Raw genomic sequence first — 22,205 nt, forward strand, 5'->3', positions numbered from 1 at the left:
ATTAATGAAAATGAATAAAATTAACTGTTAAAGGTTAGTACTATTAGTGGACCAGCAGCACGCACAATCATGTGTGCTTACGGACTGTATCCCTTGCAGACTGTATTGATATATATTGATATATAATGTAGGAACCAGAATATAAATAACAGAAAGAAACAACCCTTTTGTGTGAATGAGTGTGAATGAGCGTACATGGGGGAGGGAGGTTTTTTGGATTGGTGCACTGATTGTTAGTGTATCTTGTGTTTTTATGTTGATTTAATCAAAAAATAATAACAAATATAAAAAAATAAACGATACCGATAATAAAAAAAACGATACCGATAATTTCCGATATTACATTTTAAAGCATTTATCGGACGGTAATATCGACAGGCCAATATTATCGGACATCTCTAAAACATATGTTTCTTACTGCAAGTTTGTCCTTAATTAAAATTAGTGAACATACAAGACAACTTGTCTTTTAGTAGTAAGTAAGCAAATACAAGCTCCTAATTTAGCTGCTGACATATGCAGCAACATATTGTGTCATTTTCCATTCTATTATTTTGTCAAAATTAAGGACAAGTGGTAGAAAAGGAATTATTAATCTACTTGTTCAGTTACTGTTAATATTTGCTTACTTTCTCTCTTAACATGTTCTATCTACACTTCTGTTGTTTGATACTTTCCATTAGTTTTGGATGATACCACGAATTTGGGTATCAATCCGATACCAAGTCGTTATAGGATCATACATTGGTCATATTCAAAGTCCTCGTGTGTCCAGGGATGTATTTCCTGAGTTTATAAACGGACCGGTACTTTTCAGAGGTGGTATAGTATAGAATATGATTCATTAGTATCGCGGTACTATACTATACTATACCGTACAACCCTAGTCTCTACCAACAGGGATGCGTCATCAGCATATCCACACAAAGAAACATTACGTCTGCCATTGATTTGCCATGTCGAGGGACCACCTCAAGGCCTTTACTACAGACCCCTGGTGAGCACAATACACCATTCTCGACTGGATAAATATCAATATTTATGATGCCCCACTCAGTGTCTCGGTGTGACTAATGGATGGCAGGGATCGATTGTGTCCTGCAGCCATTACATGGTCATCATTGGGACGTCCCCATTTTGTGGACCGTGATATTGGTTTTCTAACAGGAAATGAGACGATTTTTATTAACTTTGGAGATTTAGTGTAACAGTACAATGGGAGAAGGAGACTGCACGGAGGCAGGGACGTCGTTAACTTGCAGCGTGTTTATTAATTTATAATATATATTAAGTGTGTGACTAATCCAAATGTATATAGTGTGACTGTGTGTAGGGATTATATGTGGAGTGTTGAAGGTGCGTGTTGAGATAGATGCGGAAGTCCAGAAAGGGCAAGGCAGGCTCGGAGGTCCGGGGACAGGCAGGTGGTCAGGGGCTGTAGCGAGGCGGCAGGCGTGAGATTGAGATCCGAGAAGGCAGCAGGAAGTCCAGAGGGGATCCCGGGAGACGAGATACACAGCTCGAAACCAGGGGATCACAAAGGGCTGCTGGATGACGACTCAGGGTAAGACACAATGAGCACAACGGAGGGGGGAAACAAAGAGCTTAGTGTAAGGCTTACTGTACTGGTACAAGTAGCTACGTTCTGGCACTGGAACACAGGACGCGCTGGCTTATGAAGGCAGGGATCTCATCAGCGTCAGGTGTGTTGATTGTAGAGTGAGAGCAGGAGAGGAACGCCCTCAGCGGCGCGCACAGAAGAGTTAAAGGCGGCAGGTGTTTGAACCGTAACATTTAGACTGGATATTTTAATTATGCAAGGACACTAGCACAGAAAACTGACAGAATAAAATGAGCAATTAATACGCTAAAACTTATTATTGTATCATGCACTTACAGCAGACATTTGGTTAAGTTGTCCTGCTAAGATAGATGCACACCAGAGAAACCTATAATTAGATTAACGGATGTTTCAAAATGGACACACCTCACTAGTCCAACTGATAAACTGTTAACCCTTTGGATACAAACGTTGTCTTTATTGTCCTTTCAGTGCACTTTTGTTATATTTTGGTCATCATTTTTGTTATGTCACTTACTCCATTATAAGTGTTTTTCCTAACAGGGTTTTTACATGTTAAATTTGAAAATGTCAATGTCCAATTCTTCCACCGATGTACGATCCAGTGGTAGTTATTTGAAAATACTCCAAAGCCTAACAGGGCATATAAGCCCATCATTTTTCAAAGGGTATACAACATTTTGGATTACATTTTTGTTTTCTTACTTTTATCGATGACATTTCTCACTCAACGTCAGCCCTAAACAAAAAATACCAAACATGTAAAATTTTTTAACCCTTTGAAGGCCTTCTGAATAAATGTCACAGTTACGATTAGTATACATTTGCATAACATGAGGTATTTTACAAATATAAAGTTGTGACGTTATCTGATCAAAAGGGTCAAAATAATAATAAAAACAAAACATTAGGTGTTTGATATATTTGTTCAGGACTGTTTATTTAGAAATTTCAGCAAAAAAAGTACAATTCTAAAACTTAAAGACTTCTATGCTCTGTTTGGCTTTGAAGATAACCAAAACCAAATGTCCCCCAAAAGGGTTAATGGTGAGAATCCTTTACTGCATTATTACATGTACAGTAAATACTAAGGGCCTGATCTACCAAAGGTTTGCATGTACTAAAACACGTGCAAACTCGATATCACATTCAAAGCTGATCTACTAAACTTGTGCGCAGAGGGTCGTGTCTCTTAAGTGAGCAGGATAAGGAGCGCAATCCATTTAGCACGTCTGTCTTCATGAACATGCAGAATATATGCTGATTACCTCAGTACTGAGAGGGAGGGATGTAAATATAATCATTCAGCACAGGCGGGTGCTATTTTGCACGTCCGAAAAGTACGTGCAAACTGACACGGTTACGCAGACGGCTGTGAAAAAAGATAAACAGACAGACAGTGGATTGATAATCTCAGTCCACGTGTGCGTGTCAACACATTTGGACTGTCAAAAATAAAAACAATATTAGAAATACAGTATCATTTATCCATGACCTAAAGAGCTGAATAAAACAATTTCAATTGATGCATTTTGGTATTTGCTCGCATTTCTTTAATGCCGTTAATTTTTTAATTTAAGAAATATATAATATACACTATATTGCCAAAAGTATTTGGCCACCCATCCAAATGATCAGAATCAGGTGTCCTAATCACTTGGCCCGGCCACAGGTGTATAAAATCAAGCACTTAGGCATGGAGACTGTTTCTACAAACATTTGTGAAAGAATGGGCCGCTCTCAGGAGCTCAGTGATTTCCAGCGTGGAACTGTCATAGGATGCCACCTGTGCAACAAATCCAGTCGTGAAATTTCCTCGCTCCTAAATATTCCTAAGTCAACTGTCGGCTTTATTATAAGAAAATGGAAGAGTTTGGAAACAACAGCAACTCAGCCACGTAAACTGACAGAGAGGGGTCAGCGGATGCTGAAGCGCATAGTGCAAAGAGGTCGCCGACTTTCTGCACAGTCAGTTGCTACAGAGCTCCAAACTTCATGTGACCTTCCAATTAGCCCACGTACAGTATGCAGAGAGCTTCATGGAATGGGTTTCTATGGCCGAGCAGCTGTATCTAAGCCATACATCACCAAGTCCAAAGCAAAGCGTGGTGTAAATCACGTCGCCACTGGACTCTAGAGCAGTGGAGACGCCTTCTCTGGAGTGATGAGTCACACTTTTCCATCTGGCAATCTGATGGACGAGTCTGGGTTTGGAGGTTGCCAATAGAACGCTACATTTCGGACTGCATTGTGCCAAGTGTGAAATTTGGTGGAGGAGTAATTATAGTGTGGGGTTGTTTTTCAGGAGTTGGGCTTGGCCCTTTAGTTCCAGTGAAAGGAACTTTGAATGCTTCAGTATACCAAAACATTTTGGACAATTCCATGCTCCCAACCTTGTGGGAATAGTTTGGAGCGGGCATCTTCCTCTTCCAACATGACTGTACACCAGTGCACAAAGCAAGGTCCATAAAGACATGGATGACAGAGTCTGGTGTGGATGAACTTGACTGGCCTGCACAGAGTCCTGACCTGACCCCGATAGAAAACCTTTGGGATGAATTAGAACGGAGACTGAGAGCCAGGCCTTCTCGACCAACATCAGTGTGTGACCTCTCCAATGTGCTTTTGGAAGAATGGTGGAACATTCCTATAAACACACTCCGCAACCTTGTGGACAGCCTTCCCAGAAGAGTTGAAGCTGTAATAGCTGCAAAAGTTGGACCGACATCATATTGAACCCTATGGGTTAAGAATGGGATGGCACTTCAAGTTCATATGTGAGTCAAGGCAGGTGTCCAAATACTTTCGGCAATATAGTGTATCTCCTACAAGAAAAGGCATCTTTAAATAAGCATTTTCTAGCATTTGGATCATTCCAGATGCATGAATACACTGCAGTTCTAATGGTCCACGGCCCCCCTTCAGCGTGTCTGTGTGCTAAAAAGAGTTTATGTTGTCTATAGATTGCGATTCTATATTGCAGAAAAAGTGTTATATATTATAGATGCGTGCTGCAAATTCATCAAGTTCAACAACATCGCAGACAGGCTTAAGAGCACAATAACATTAATGGGGAGGCAACATAATACCAGTGTTACACACAAGAAGCAGATTTAAATAGGGCGGTCTGGACCACTTTTCAATTGTACGCACAGTCTAAGGAGATCACACGCAGCACACCCACAAATAGTACATGCTATTTTATACTTTTTTGGATCTTAGTAAATCAGATCCTTGGTTGCATCTTTAGAGACCTTGTTTCTTCCATTTTCTGCCACTTTAAAGGTGCCCTGTTATGCGAAACCAACTTGTATTACCTATTGGTACCTGCTTATGTGTATTTGGGATCTGCATAAGTCCTGAAAATTTTAACTCGTACCGTGGAGGAAATGCGGAGATATTTATAAAAAATTGTCGCCTTCCTTATAGTCCGAAAAATACGGTAATTTATGATGTCTCAGGTGTGATTCACTACAATAGGGCCCCATAGCACACTGGATTCCAGTTAATTGAGATGCCACAACACTGGATATTGTTCAGATAAGTTACATTTAAGAACTTGCACACAAAGCAACACTGGAGGTGACTATGACGTGCGCATTTTCCACGCATGCGTACTAGGTCGCGTTGCGCCGGCTGACGGACGGGGGAAGGGGGTCTTAAAGGACCATTGTGTGTGTGTGTGTGTGGACAAGGATAAGGTTAGGTGGGATTTACCCTGGATAACCGGCTTAGTGTAAACGGGGCCTAAGAGACTGCTTTGGGTCAAAGTTCAGACAGGTTGAAAAAAGCACAAAAAAAACACAGTTTTTGGCCAGCACCTATGCCAAAAAGGGTCAAAAACACATTTTAAACACAATACATGAAGTAATACCTCAAAAGAAAGCTTGTGATGACTGCTTTTCAGATTTGTAGCGACTCTGGAAATATGCTCTCATGATGACGCAATGACCAAAAGACTTGTTTTTGTCCCGACATTTATTGTGTGACAGTCATACATGCAAGCCAACGGCGAGGAACGCAACACCTCTCAGTAATGCTAGTAGCTGCTTGAGCGCTCCAAAACATAAGTGCATTCCTACATCGCTGATGGGCTATTTTTCTTTCGCCCCGCATGACAAGACAATGGGGGTGAAAGTTAGCCACCTTACCTGTGAACTTAGTGTCAGCAAGCACACATCTGGTATGTCAGGATAGGATTACTAATTTAGCTGCGCGGCTCCCCCCCCCCCCGGGGCCACGTAACGAGATGGACGCCTTGTCCGCGGTCACGGAGAAGTCCATATAGGATGCTCTCAACGTCCGTTCCCCCCACAGCGAAACATTTTCTCGGCCATCCCACGTTTTTTTTGGCATAATCCCTTCACGGTTTATGTGCGGGGGGAAAAATGCATGCAATGGGCATGTAGGTGAGGGGAAACCGATGAGTCTTCTTTGATGAGTTACTGCCGCCCTCAGAGATGACAGACATAGTCAATGGAGGGAGCCACAGCTGGTCATGGTCAATAGCGTAGCAGGAAGGCACTGACAGATTCATTGAGGTCATAGAACAAGTGAAGAAGAAGAAGAGGAGCAAAGGTGAGCAAGACCTCAATATAAATAGAATCCAATAAACCAATGTTATAGTATTATCAATGGATGCATCATTCTCACGCATGGTTGTAGATGACCACTATGTATCCTTCCTGGCAATAACAGTAATGTGTCTGCTATCTTTTCTACTGCTGCACACTAGTGTTGTCCCGATACCAATCAACTCAAATCAAATCAAATCAACTTTATTTATAAAGCACATTTAAAATTTACCACAGGGGTAGCCAACGTGCTGTACAATGGGCAGGTTAAAAGATAACACGAGAACCGAGCAAACACAACACAACACAAACAGAACACGATAAAAAATAAATAAATAAAACATAAAAACAGGTTCACAGCAGGTGTATTATGGGGCGCCACTGCAGGATGGATATCACTCAGTGTTAAAAGCCATGGAATAAAAGTATGTTTTTAAGAGGGAGTTAAAAACAGGAAGAGAGGAGGCTTGTCTAACACTCAGAGGTAGGTCGTTCCAGAGCTTGGGAGCAGCAGCGGCGAAAGCTCTGTCACCTCTAAGCTTCAGCCTTGTGTCCGGGACCGTCAGTAGCAGCTGATCAGCTGATCTTAGGGATCGGGTGGGACAGTAAGGCTGAAGGAGGTCGGAGAGATATGTTGGCGCGAGGTTGTTTAGACATTTAAAAACAAATAAAAGGAGTTTAAAATTGATTCTGTAACGCACAGGGAGCCAGTGAAGGGACGCTAATATAGGGGTGATGTGCTCACGTCTGCGGGTCTGTGTTAGCAGATGAGCAGCAGAGTTCTGCACGAGCTGCAGGCGGGCGAGGGAGGCCTGGCTAATGCCTACATACAGGGCATTGCAGTAGTCTAAACGAGTCGAGATAAAGGCGTGGATTAATTTCTCGAGATCATGTCCTGATAGAAGCGGTTTCACTTTCGCTATTTGGCGTAATTGATAAATGCTTTTTTGTACGACGCTGCTGATTTGTTTTTCGAATTTAAAATCTGAGTCGAACTTTACCCCCAGGTTTGTGACACAGTCGCTGAGATACGGGGTCAGAGTGCCGGTACCGGTACTAAAATTATTTTGATACTTTTCGGTACTTTTCTAAATAAAGGGGACTACAAACAATTGCATTATTGGCATTATTTTAATAAAAAAATATTAGGGTGCATTAAACATACACTGTCATTCAAAAGTTTGGGGTCACCCAAACAATTTTGTGGAATAGCCTTAATTTCTAAGAACAAGAATAGACTGTCGAGTTTCAGATGAAAGTTCTCTTTTTCTGGCCATTTTGAGCGTTTAATTGACCCCACAAATGTGATGCTCCAGAAACTCAATCTGCTCAAAGGAAGGTCAGTTTTGTAGCTTCTGTAACGAGCTAAACTGTTTTCAGATGTGTGAACATGATTGCACAAGGGTTTTCTAATCATCAATTAGCCTTCTGAGCCAATGAGCAAACACATTGTACCATTAGAACACTGGAGCGATAGTTTCTGGAAATGGGCCTCTATACACCTATGTAGATATTGCACCAAAAACCAGACATTTGCAGCTAGAATAGTCATTTACCACATTAGCAATGTATAGAGTGTATTTCTTTAAAGTTAAGACTAGTTTAAAGTTAACTTCATTGAAAAGTACAGTGCTTTTCCTTCAAAAATAAGGACATTTCAATGTGACCCCAAACTTTTGAACGGTAGTGTGTTTCTTATTGCAAGTTTGTCCTTAAATAAAATAGTGAACACACTAGGCAACTTGTCTTTTATTAGTAAGTAAGCAAACAAAGGCTCCTAATTAGTCTGTTGACATATGCAGTAACATATTATGTCATTTTCAGTTCTATCATTTTGCCAACATTATTAAGGACAAGTGGTAGAAAATGAATTATTAATCTACTTGTTCATTGACTGTTAATATGTGCTTACTTTCTCTTTTAACATGTTCTATCTACACTTCTGTTCAAATGTAATAATCAATTATTCTTCTGTTGTTTGATACTTTACATTAGTTTTGGATGATACCACAAATGTGGGTATCAATCCGATACCAAGTCGTTACAGGATCATACATTGGTCATATTCAAAGTCCTCATGTGTCCAGGGACATATTTCCTGAGTTTATAAACATAATATAAATTTTTTTTAAAAAAACGAAAGAAGATGTTGTGATGCCAAAAAATATCGACGTAATCATAGTAGTATCGACTAGATATGCTCCTGTACTTGGTATCATTACAGTGGATGTTAGGTGTAGATGACGCCGGTGAGCTACGGTGTGTAGTGAAACATGTTTAGCTATTCCTCGTTCTGCAGGGATGATACTTGTAAGAATCTTACTTTATTTGTCGCCATGGAGGCGAGGATTAGTGATTTAGAAGTAGATAAAACAATGCCAACAGGGGCTGGACTTTAGCCGCTAGCTAGCTAGCCATGTCTTAAAGCACCTTTTCCTGAGGGCGTTTCAGTGTTATAACTTCACCTTTATCGTTAGTTTTTAAGACAAAATGCGTCCGTTCTTCCTTTTCTGTCTACACACTGTGTCTGCTTGTAAGTACTCCGTGATTGTGCACTGCCGAACATGCTTGTCTGCTCGTAAACCAGCAATGACACGACGTGACAACGACGGAGGCGAGGGTGGGTGGTGGGGATGTGGGGTGGTGGACCGGTACTTTTCAGAGGCGGCATGGTACCGTATATGATTCATTAGTATCGCGGTACTATAATAATACCGTATACTGTACAACCCTACTGCACACAAAGCCGTGATAAGTTGTTAAAGCATTGCACCCCTACTCGGTTGCCTGCGCTATTTTTTTTCTGACAAATATAGCCAATGGTGGCACTGTTATTAAAAAGTTGGATCCCATGAGATTGGATTGACTTGAAATTTCTCACAAAGCTCAATGCGCTCTATAAAACAACCTACTTTAGTGTTTCGCAAAGGTTTGGCAATCTAACTGTGGACGTCAATGTATAATTTGCATATTTGGCTAAGATGCATGTGTTTTCTTTGAAAAGGCTAAAAAAAACGTGTTGACATAATTAAAGACAATTGTGTGTGATTACGGTAATCATTAGCATAAACACATATTTTTCTTGTTACATTATAGTCGTCCCTTGCCACATTACGTTTCAAATATAAGGTTTCCGTACGTAACGAGTACTTTAAAATAAAGGTTTATTGATTACATTTCACATGTCTGAACAGGCCCCTGCTGCGCTTGCAGCAGATGACATGAGGGATTGCGCAGTACTTGATTGACACGTTAATATTCAATGTTCTCTGTTATGCTATAATACGTTTTTATAGTGTTTTCGTAGTATAATGTTACTTGAGATAATGCTAGGCATCTGCTGTACAAGTTAAGCTAACTTGTTAGCCATTTTTGGGGCAGCAAGTTGCATTGTAATATATTATATCATATGTGCAGTATGAATGTGTGCATATTGCTAAACTTCCAATATCAACATGTTGAGAGTTTTACTGTTGCAGACAATAATTCCTCATCAAATCAGACAAGATATAAATCTTCTCTGCGGTATCCACATGTGTACAAAGTAGATGGTTTGGGAAAGAGTGCCTTAAAGCTACAATCTTCATGTTGAATCAACAGACACGGAATTTGAAAGTGATCCAAGCAAAACTAAGACCTGTGTTCTGCCTTCTATAAATTCAACGTATACCCTGGTGGGATACAGTTACCAACTCTTTGGGTATTCTTTTTGCACTGCATTACTTCTTATAGTCTGTGTGTTCCAGCTCATTAGAGAGGCATTGACATGTTGACCTTAATGGGCTTCCAGCACAGCAGCAGGAAACATTTTTATGATAAAGTTAGGACTAGAAGTGCACACAAAAAACACTTGGAACTTAGAAAAACACTAGTTTAGTCTGTTTTTAAAGAGACAAGGCCTCCTCAAAATTTATGGTTTCTTCCTTGTTTGATGTCAGCCACCTTGTCCGTGACCATTCGGTGGAAATAAGCTGTCTGGGTGATGTGCCAACATGAGGATTTAGGCCTTTGCTTTATGACTGTTCTAATATGATAAAGATGCATGAGTCTGGAAGGTATAATTTGAACAATATGTTTATTATTGTTATTTGCATTAGTTTAGATCGGAGGCCACATGGAGAAATATCTACTCCCAAATGGGCCGGACTGGTAAAATCACGGCACGATAACTTCAAAATAAAGACAACTTCAGATTTTTTTTTTTGATTAAAAATTGAAAATGTACAAATCATAATGGTGGTGGTGTTGTTTTTTTACACTTACATGTTGCGGTTAATAGTATTATATCTTTGTCGTTATTTATACTTTCTGAATAAATTATGTGATAATGTTCATCAGTCAACTCATTGGTGTTCATTTTCATTCTATAAAGATAAAAATATTATGTCAAAATCAAGTTACAGTATGTTATCTATGTAGTTTGCTCATTTTCCTCGACTGATGCACTAACGTGTTTTTTTTGGTTGTTTTTTTACATATGTAGCATCATTTACGAAGATACAAATAATTGCTATTGCGACATCGAGTGGACACATTTAGAACAGCGGTTTCTTTCATTCAAAAATTTCGGCTCATTTCTATACTTAGCAAACTCATCCCGCGGGCCGTACGTTTGACACCCCTGGTCTGACACCCCTGGTTTAGAACATACCAATGTCATCTTGTATTGTTGCTTGATATAAAGAAATGGTTGCATTAGTTCATGTCGTGTCAGGACAGTCTGCAAGTTGCAACAGAGTTAAGAAATCGCCCCAGTTCTTCTTCTCTTTTTGCATGTTTTGACATTCAAGTGTTACTCTGCTTTAGCAAACACTTTAATGGGTCGGCAAAGGAGGGATGCTCTGTCATTGTCAGGAATGTCTTGACATCTCCATTTTTCAACCAGGGACGTTGTCTCTTTGCAAAGCATGCGCCTGCATGTACAAATCCTGCAGAGGAAGACGTGAAGGCTGCCTTGGTAATAGTAGACAGGATGTCAAATAGAACAACAAAGAGTTGGAAAATATGCATAGAAAATGATCAAATGGTCAAAATGTTCAGTGCTTGCTGGATTGTTTGTGCACACAGTGTGTGTATACAACAGGACCTGTAATGCTTATACCAGCAAATTTGTTTTTCTTTGATCTGGTTGAAAAACTGAAAGTCAAACCATCTTCAAATATGTCACTCAAAGCTTTGGGTGTCTAAACGTTTTGCAATGTGGGCTGCATACAGAACAATTGAAGAATACAGGCACGGTGTTAGGTTTTGTGCATTAAAGACTGTTTCTACAAACATTTGTGAAAGAATGGGCCGCTCTCAGTGATTTCCAGCGTGGAACTGTCATAGGATGCCACCTGTGCAACAAATCCAGTCGTGAAATTTCCTCGCTCCTAAATACTCCAAATTCAACTTTATTATAAGAAAAGTGAAGAGTTTGGGAACAACAGCAACTCAGCCACCAAGTGGTAGGCCACGTAAACTGACAGAGAGGGGTCAGCGGATGCTGAAGCGCATAGTGCAAAGACTTTCTGCACAGTCAGTTGCTACAGAGCTCCAAACTTCATGTGACCTTCCAATTAGCCCACGTACAGTACGCAGAGAGCTTCATGGAATGGGTTTCTATGGCCGAGCAGCTGCATCTAAGCCATACATCACCAAGTCCAATGCAAAGTGTCGGATACAGTGGTGTAAAGTACGTCGCCACTGGACTCTAGAGCAGTGGAGACGCCTTCTCCGGAGTGATGAATCACGCTTTTCCATCTGGCAATCTGATGGACGAGTCTGGGTTTGGAGGTTGCCAAGAGAACGCTACATTTCGGACTGCATTGTCCCGAGTGTGAAATTTGGTGGAGGAGGAATTATAGTGTGGGGTTGTTTTTCAGGAGTTGGGTTTGGCCCCTTAGTTCCAGTGAAAGGAACTTTGAATGCTCTAGGATACCAAAACATTTTGGACAATTCCATGCTCCCAACCTTGTGGGAACAGTTTAGAGCGGGCCCCTTCCTCTTCCAACATGACTGTGCACCAGTGCACAAAGCAAGGTCCATAAAGACATGGATGACAGAGTCTGGTGTGGATGAACTTGACTGACCTGCACAGAGTCCTGACCTGAACCCGATAGAACACCTATGGGATGAATTAGAACGGAGACTGAGAGCCAGGCCTTCTCGACCAACATCAGTGTGTGACCTCACCAATGCGCTTTTGTAAGAAATTCCTATAAACACACTCCGCAACCTTGTGGACAGCCTTCCCAGAAGAGTTGAAGCTGTAATAGCTGCAAAAGGTAGACCGATATCATATTGAACCCTATGGGTTAGGAATGGGATGGCACTTCAAGTTCATATGTGAGTAAAGGCAGGTGGCCAAATACTTTTGGCAATATAGTGTATTCCACTCAAAGCCTTGGGTGTCTAAATTTTTTGCAATGAGGGTTGCAAACAGAACAATTACAGGGGGGGTGGCACTTTGTTATGTTTTGTGCATTAAAGATGCTAAAATCAATCCAACATATGTCATTATAGTACATGCTATCTGTACAAAACATCAAAATATTTGCTTTTGCATTATTTTGTAGTTGGCAAACCAAATTGGTGTGATAAATAACTAAGAATGTTTCTTTAATTATGAATAGAAATGGGCGATATGGCCTTTGTGATATATATTGCAGCTTCCTGCAGTAACGATATATATCAAGATACATTATTTGGTATGTTAATGATACCAGAAACTTTTTAAAAACGCGTTACAAAGGTTCCTAATTTGGCTAATGACGTATGAGGTCAAATATTGCATCATTTCCTGTTGTATTATTTTGTCAAAACTATTAAAATAATTTACTGTTAATAGTTTGTTATTCCCTGCTGTAACATGGTTCTATTTACACTTCTGTTAAAACGTAATGACCACATTTTCTCATGTTTTTGGGATACTCTAGATTAATTTTGGGCGACACAACAAATTTGGGAATCGATCCAATACCAAGAGGTTACACCAATGCTGATACTGATGGTTCAAATGTTCAAGATCATTGAATGATTCCACTTTTAATCACAATCACAATCACACAAAAAAACAAGTTGGTTGTGTAACAATATTAATTAAATATTTAAAAATGATTTCCGACTACTTAAAGCCCTGCTGGGTCCAGGCACTTATTAAACTTGCTATACTTACTTATTAAATACTGTAGTATCAACCATATACTACTGATACTATACTTGGTATCGTCACTGTCGATATTTGTACATTCAAGAGCTCTAGCTTGCGGTCATTGTATTAGCTATTCCTTTTCCTCGAGCAATAATGATACTTGTAAGAAACAGTTTATTTGTCACCATGTAAGCGAGGATTGTTGTCATATAAAAGTAGGTTTGCACTGTGGAGGGACATTAGCCGCTGTCCGTTCTTCTGTCACTGTCAAATGTGCGAGACTCAGCTAGAATGTTTCATCAGCATGCGTTATCATGATATAACGATAGTGCTTAAAGGTCAGTTGTTGGCCAAATGTATATCATTCATATCACGCAACCCTAATAATGAATTAATTTTATTCTAACAATATGCAGAGGGCCCATAAAAAAAGTAGAAAATGGCACCCCTGATTTAAATAATTAATTTGATGTGTGTTTTTTTTTTTTTTCCCAGCAGTGATGGAAAAGAGGAAAAGGTGTGATGATAACCATAGAACTGGAACCTGCCTCTGTCCTGGCTACTCAGTAACAACGTAACAGCCTTCATGTGTGAGTACATGTCAATTTCGAGTTTCAAGGGTGTTAGTTTATGGAACAGACTTGACAGGGGAACAAAAATATTTTTAATAAACCATTATAATGAAATGATATGACGTTGATTATGCTAAAGTTTTTGTTTACTCTTTGTTGTTGTACAGTACGTTATGGAATAGAAACATGGCCTCAATAGTCTTCTGACTTTATCAAATCAAATCAACTTTATTTATAAAGAACATTTCAAATTTACCACTGGGGTAGCCAAAGTGCTGTACAATGGGCAGGTTAAAATATAACACAAGAGAAACGAGCAAGCACACCACAACACAAACAGAGCACGATAAAAAATAAATAAATAAAATATAAAAACAGGTTCACAGCAGGTGCATTGTGGGATGCCATAGCAGGATGGATATCACTCAGTGTTAAAAGCCATGGAATAAAAGTATGTTTTAAGAGCGATTTAAAAACAGGAAGAGAGGAGGCCTGTCTAACACTCAAAGGTAAGTTCCAGAGCTTGGGAGCAGCAGCGGCGAAAGCTCTGTCACCTCTAAGCTTCAGCCTTGTGTCAGGGACCGTCAATAGCAGCTGATCGGCTGATCTTAAGGATTTAATAGCTAATGTTGTAGTTGTGTGAATAGGTGGCAGATATTATAGGTTTATACTCATTTTTCCTCTTTTTCATTGATGATTCATTTTATTGTTGTATAAATTATTTTTGTTGAGTGAATGGAAAAAAAAAATGGAAATGGAAGTTTGAATAATAAACTTTTTTTTTCTCCACTTTTATGACCGGTACGAATGTTAAAAGGCATTGTGAATGAAGTGACTCGACAACAGTAAGCCTCCCTTATCTCACGTTTGTGTCTAACAAGTTTCCCTCATCAAAATCTTTTTTCAATTTTAATTTCATTTCCTCTTATTGTATACCATGTTTTACACTTGCGCATGACATTTTGGAATGTTAAAATGTTACTTAAAACATTGCCTGCACCACTAATAACGGTTTTATGATGGGGATAGTTGGATTCTCGGACAAATTATTATTATTCTTTGCTGGGGAAAGTTATATTTTGATGGCAGTTTTCACACAGTAGCTTTCAAACTTCAGTGGTTATCGTTTGACAACAAACCCAGTGTTAGGTTCAGGTGAAGGTCGTGTTCCCCAGGATGCGAAAAGAAAGTCAGGAGGCAGATGAAGCAGCTTGCAGGTACGACAAATCTTTATTTTTAATCTACGGCAAAATACAACCTGGGTAAAGCTAGCTGAGTGATATACACAAACAAAAGGAGTAGCATAATAAACTTACTGTGGGTGCAATAAGCAGAACCAAACATAACATGTCATCAATGTGAACAATGACCTCGCACTGGCAGGCAGGGTGATGCGTGTATATACAGCTCTTTGATTAGTGATCCCATTCAGGGTAGCCTCCTGATTGTAAACTAGAGGCAATTAGGCCCTGTTTACACTAAGCCGGATAAGGTTATCAAGGGTAAGTCACACCTAACCTTATCCGTGTCCACACACAACAATGCCACATTTTAAGACCCCTCCTCCCTTCCATCCGCCGGTGCAACGCGGAAAATGCGCACGTCATAGTCAACTTCAGTGTTGCTTTGTGTGCAAGTTCTTTAATTTAACTTAAAGTTAAAAGTTAAAGTACCAATGATTGTCACACACTATTTGAACAATATCCAGTGTTGTGGTATTTCAATTAACTGAAATCCAGTGTGCTATGGGGCCCTATTGTAGTGAATCACACCTGAGACATCATAAATTAATCAAATCTTTATTAGACACGTAAACAATGTGATAAAGAACATTTTACATCAATCAATCTAGGGTTCTAGATATCTGGTCAGGACACTCCTCACTCTTTAGCCTTCACCTTCATTGTCCATTCCTTTTTGGTGAATTTATATACTCTGGACCTAGACGTTGAGTCCATGACATACATGGCGTACAATAACTGATCCAGTCTGCTTTGCCAGTCCAAATGCATTCGATGTTTTCCGTAGTCTTCACTCGACGGCCAGGTAATACAAAGCACACGCTACCTTTTTTTATCACATCCACGGGAGCTCGCGTTCTCGTTGCCTCTCCTTCGAAAAATGGACAAAGTTTTTCGGTAAGTAGAATCAGCTGACCCGGCCGGACATTCGAAAGTTCCCTTGCCGTCTGAGAAGTGTTGTATCCCAAATAGCTGCAATCGATTTCTCTTAAGATATTCATGTATGATTTCCACAAGCGTCTGTACATGTAGAAGAAGGGTTCGTTCCCCCGGGATGCAAACGGACCACTGCAGACAGGACGTGCCGGTAGGAATATGATTTATTCTCGAAACAATCAAAGAAGTACAAAAACAGAAAACAAGCCGAAGGGACAACGTGCCGATCACACTCAAAGCTAAAGCTAACACTTGGCATAGACTACAGATAAGGAATACTCACGTAACTGTGGCAAGAAGCAAACAAAGAAGCCAGACTGAGCGTGGCGAGCAAGGTGACTAAATAGCTCTCTGATTAGTGGTTGACAGCAGCTGAGCGTGCCGACCACTAACCAGAGGCAGGTGAACCCAATTAATCCCCATGGAAACTAAAACAAACCCAGAGGTGCACAAACAGGAACTAAGGGAGTCCAAAACTAGCAGAACATAACAAAACATGATCCGGGCCACGGATCATGACAGGCATGTCTGGATGACTCGCCTCCATATCTCCAGTGGTTAGCTCCGAGTTACGAAACAGCTTTATTATGAAGCTGGCTGTGGCACATTCTTTCTGACGTCACTTCCTCTCCGAACTCAGATTGTAAACGATCAATGAGTCCATACAAAGTTAAGAGCCGGAGAATCAAGAAATAGACGGCGCACTTACCCGTGTAAAAAATTATCCAAGGAGGGGGACCTTAAACGCTGGTTTAGTATGGCTGACACAGGGCTTAGACTAGATAATTATTCGTTTAAGGCAGGGGTGGGCAATTAATTTTTACCGGGGGCCGCATGAGCTACCCGAGCACTGCTGGAGGGCCACATCGACAATATTTCAATTAAATTTTGCTCAATATTATTTTTGATATATACCGTAAGATAAATAATAATAATAATAATAATAATAGTAATACTTCAACATAGTGTAATATATATAAATTAACATTAATAATAAATGACAGTAAAATAAGCACACGTATGACTGAGGAGTCATAGTGTAACTTTGTGTGGTGTTTGAGTTGTCCGACTTGTTGTGTGGCCTTAAACGCACCAGTGGCTTAGTGCTATGCGTGTTGGTGACAGATGACAAGTTGGTCTTGGCCTGGTTTGTACGGCAGAAAATGACTAGTTTTTCGAGATAGAAGTGTTTTACTCATGTTTTTGGTGTGGTAATGTCCGAATATAAACAGTTTTGTTCAATAAAGTGATCGATATAATTCCTGTCCTTGAAGCATCTCGATAGACGTTACAATAATTGAACGGTGTTCAATTGAACGGTGTTGACGAACACCGTTAGGGCCGCTTGTTGTCACTGTCACTCAAAGTTGCATTGCAAAATTCCATAGAATAAATATGTTTATTTTGTTTATAATTCAGATGGGATTTGATTTGGTGCGCGGCATATACTTGCTGCGCGCAGCGGACGCTTGAGCAGTGCGCAATTGCGCAGGCACGCACCTTAGGTGAGGGGACGTTGCTTTGCAGTTCATGTGTTGTTGAAAACACGGCATTCCTCATCAACTTTTCTCTTTTTAGCGTCTCGGGTGTAAACCGTGCATCACTTGTCGCTGCATGTGCACCTTCACTCGCAGGTTACACACGGACACACGCCCATAAATAATACTTTTCAAAATAAAAGCAGCACAGTTGTATTGCGCGCAGGACATAGATGTTTTTTCAACTTTATTTTGTAATTGCAGTTGTTCACATTCACTCACAATCACGCATACGTCCACACGGAAGTAATACAAATAACGATTTTCAAAACAAAAGCAGCACCGTTGTATTGCACACTCGACATAGATACTTTTTAAAATTTATTTTGTAATTTATAATTGGCCTCACGCGGGCCGGACAGGGACGCACAAAGGGCCGGATGCGGCCCGCGGGCCGCAGAATACCCAGGTCTGGTTTAAGGCGTTAGACGACTTAGTGTAGACATGGCTTTAGAGCTCCTAGCAACCACATAGTAACCAAACTGAAGGAGCGCTGAAAACGGAACTAGACCATAAACATAAGAATAATACAAAACTCAAAAACCAAAGACATGACCTGGGCAACGGATCATGACACCCAGATTCCTATTGATGTTGACGGCTACAAAAATGAAAGGGAGCAAAGGTCACAGGTCAAATTGTTGAAACACATTCTAAGGTTCTGGCCTTCACAATTTTTCATTAGTCTTTCCAAACATTTGGCATAATTGTTCTTTTAGGGTAAGCTCCATTGAGGAAAAAAAAGGTCTCCGAATTACAGCATCCCTGTGAAAAAATAATCAGAGATAAAAAAAAAAAAAATCAGGGAACAAAGATGAATTATATAGAGGAAGAATGTGAGGGAGAAAAAGCAGAGGAGTTAATTTGCTGAAGATGTGCTTTAGAAGGAGTTTTAAGAAGGGAACCTGCTGAATAGAGATTTGCACAAAAATAGCGAGCGTCTGTCAGACCCCCCACAGGGACGCGGGCTGAGACGACAATAGCGAGAAAAGTCATTAGCAATAAGTCACTCAATCTTTTTTCTTTTTGGGCCGCCTCAACTCCCTCTCCCACACTCTCCTCTTTCTCTGACGTCGCCGCCGTCCTTCTTCTCGCTGTCTCCCACCCTTTTCCTTCTCCTTATCTCGGCATCGTTCTGTTTATAAATGCGTGATGAACTTAAATACTGTAAGAATAGTCGAGGCCGGCCGGGGGGGGGGAGAAAAAAAAACGTGACCGAAAGAATGAACAAATGAAGGTCGGCGAGTGTTATTTTGAGCAGCGACACATAGAAATAGCAGTTGTATTCATATTGAACAACTCTGTGGTCTCGCACTAAAAAAGCACCGGTCAAATCTAGATGGAGAGCTTGTAAAATGTGATAAAAAACACTTGAAGTCTTATCACAAGGAAGAGAGGCTCCTCTCCCAGGACTGGCAGACAAGCAGTGGGATTTCCTTCTGTTGTTTGCATCAATGTACAACTGGTGAGACTGGAAATGGGTATACTTTAGAGTAGTCAAGGCCTGATTTACTGAAATCCAAATAATACAGTTGCGATCAAAAGTTGACATACACTTGTAAAGAACATAATGTCATGGCTGTCTTTAGTTTCCAAACATTTCTACAACTCTTATTTTTTTTGTAATAGAGTGATTGAGAGCACATACTTGGTGGTCACAAAAAAACATTCATGAAGTTTGGTTCTTTTATGAATTTATTATGGGTCTACTGAAAATGTGACCAAATCTGCTGGGTCAAAAGTATACATACAGCAATGTTAATATTTGCTTACATGTCCCTTGGCGCTTTTGGTAGCCATCCACAAGCTTCTGCTTGAATTTTTGGCCACTCCTCTTGTCAAAATTGGTGCAGTTCAGCTAAATTTGTTGGTTTTCTGACATGGACTTGTTTCTTCAGCATTGTCCACATGTCAGGACTTTGGGAAGGCCATTTTAAAACCTTAATTGTCGCCTGATGTAGCCATTCCATTACCTCTTTTGACGTGTGTTTGTTGTCATTGTCCTGTTGGAACACCCAACTGCGCCCAAGACCCAACCTCCGGGCTGATGATTTTAGGTTGTCCTGAAGAATTTGGAGGCAATCCTCCTTTTTCCATGTCCCATTTAAAGCACCAGTTCCATTGGCAGCAAAACAGGCCCAGAGCATAATCCTACCACCACCATGCTTGACAGTAGGCGTTTTTTTATCCCGAAAAAAATAAGAGTTGTAGAAATTATTGGAAACTCAAGACAGCCATGACATTACGTTCTTTACAAGTGTATGTAAACTTTCGACCACGACTGTAAGTGCTAAATAGTGCATGCAAACTATACAAGTGTGTGTACTATTAGTGTGCAATCTAGTGAGACAGCATGTACAATTAATAACAAGTGCAAAAGTGCTGTGAACTGCGTGTGCCGGCTGTCACCATGGAGACACTCATTTCCCTCCATATCAATGGTATCATATAGTCCAACCTGTGGAGTTTTGTTATGTTGGTGACATGCGGCACACAAATATAAAATGTACCACCTTTTCCCAGCTATATCGAAGCGTGACCTTGAGAACAGAACCTACTGTTAGCATGCCAAAGGTCCACTCTGGTGCTGAGACGGTGTGTCCGTAATGATCCAATTGCAGGAAAATGCATATTGCAAGACGTTTTTTCATTTTTCACTTTTTCCTCATATTGTTATGTTACAGCCTTATTCCAAAATTGCATAAATACATTTTTGGCCTTAAAAGTCTACACACAATACTCCATAATGACAATGTGCAAATGTATTAAAACTAAAAAGCTAAAAAAAAAAAAAAACACATGTACATATTTACAACCTTTGCTCAATACTTTGTTGATGTTTTGCCTCAAACTTGGCACACCTATCTTTGGGTGGTTTTTCCCATTCCTCTTTGCCCATTTAAGTTAACTTAACTTAACTTAACTAATTTCTCTTTGCAGCATCTCTGAAACTCCATCAGGTTGGATGGAAAGTGTTGGTTGTCTCATGATGTCTCTTTACATTGTTGCATTTACCTTAGTGTAGTCAGGGAGGTGACCAAGAAACCGATGGTCACTCTGTCAGAGAGGAGAACCTTCCAGAAGGACAACCATCCCCGCAGCAATTCACCTATCATCCCTGTATGGTAGAGTGGCCAGACGGAAGCCATTTTTTAGTAAAAACTTTGCTAAAATGCACCTGAAATACTCCCGGACCATTTGAAACAAATGGTTCTGGTACGATGAGACAAAGACTGAAGTATGTGGAGTGAATGCCAGGTATCATGTTTGGCGGAAACCAGGCACCACTCATCCCCAGGCCAATACCATCCCTACAGTGAAGCATGGTGGTGGCAGCATCATGCTGTGGGGGTGTTTTTCAGCGGCAGGAACTGGGAGACTAGTCAGGATAGAGGGAAAGATGAATGCAGCAATGTAAAGAGACATTCCGGGTGAAAACCAACGCTTCCCATCCAACATGATTGAGCTTGAAAAGTGCTGCAAAGAGGAATGGGTGAAACTGCCCAAACTTGAGGCGTCGTATTCAAAAAGACTTGAGGCTGTAATTTTTGACAAATGTGCATCAAACAAGTATTGAGCAAAAACTGTGAATACTAAAGCACATGTTTTTTTTTAAATTATAAATAAATTAGCAAAATAAAATAAATAAAAACTTTTAACCTTTTCGTTATTGGTATTGCCTGTAGAATTTTGCGGAATAAAATGTATTTATTCCATTTTGAAATAAGGCTGTAACATAACAAAATGTGGGAAAAGTGGAAAACGCCCAGAATATTTTCTGGATGCAGTATGTCCCCCAAAAATTAAAAAAATCATCACCACAATCGAGCATATGTTATTCTTTGTTGTTTAAAATTGACCTATTATTTTAAAACCAAGTTTTGTTACCCATTGATACTTGTTTTTGTGTATTTAGGATCTGCAAGAGATATGGCAAGAAATGTATAAAACAATCTTGCCTTCCTTCATACTTTCTCCAAACAAGCCGTTTAGAATTTGCCCAATTTCTTTTTTCCCCAGGTTTAATACCAACAGATATTTCCATATACGGTACATATTTACCCGAAGAGCTTTGCGCGAGTCCGCCACGAGAGTTAGACGCTGTAGTCAATAAACTCCATCATTCTTTTTGTGGGGCAGACTGGCTCGTACATGCACATGTATCCTCCGGAGTTGCCATTTCTAATACAAAGTAGCGCATAGTTCTAACTTATATCTGTCAGTAGACCCCATGTGGCTGACGAGGAGAAGACGCCCACAAAATGGCGCGTTCAGAAGAGACGGTCAGAAAGTAGCTTGAAGATGGTCTGTAACACATAATCTATGCAACATTTTGACCAAACGTTAATAATGTTATGTAGGCTACAAGGAAGTGTTTTAAATGTAAAAAAATATATATATATATATATATATATATTTATATATAATATGACCCCCTTAAAAGAACAGATTGAAACAAATCATAATCAGGAATACAAATTTAGTTGTGGCAAAACTTGCAATGTTTTGAGGCTTATTTTTTTTAATCAATAACGTTGAATCAACTTGTGATTTTTTGAATTATCAGTGTTTTAAATGTTCCTTGTAACCTTAACCTAAAAAAGACAAATATTGTAAAACAAATACTGCA

At 40.0% G+C, this 22,205-nt stretch overlaps 1 protein-coding gene across 2 annotated transcripts in view; it reads left to right on the forward strand.

Moving 5' to 3' along the window:
• The window catches only part of ackr3a (atypical chemokine receptor 3a), a 79,915-nt gene that overhangs the window by 24,504 nt on the left and 33,206 nt on the right, over positions 1–22,205 (forward strand). The window contains exon 3 of one of the 2 annotated variants that reach the window (XM_062069103.1): positions 13,784–13,878. The gene's annotated coding sequence lies outside the window, so the exon portion shown is untranslated. The remainder of the gene's footprint in view (positions 1–13,783; positions 13,879–22,205) is intronic. The other variant, XM_062069102.1, reaches the window with a different exon arrangement.

The sequence above is a fragment of the Entelurus aequoreus genome, linkage group LG14 (assembly GCF_033978785.1).
Source record: "Entelurus aequoreus isolate RoL-2023_Sb linkage group LG14, RoL_Eaeq_v1.1, whole genome shotgun sequence".
NCBI lineage: Eukaryota > Metazoa > Chordata > Actinopteri > Syngnathiformes > Syngnathidae > Entelurus > Entelurus aequoreus.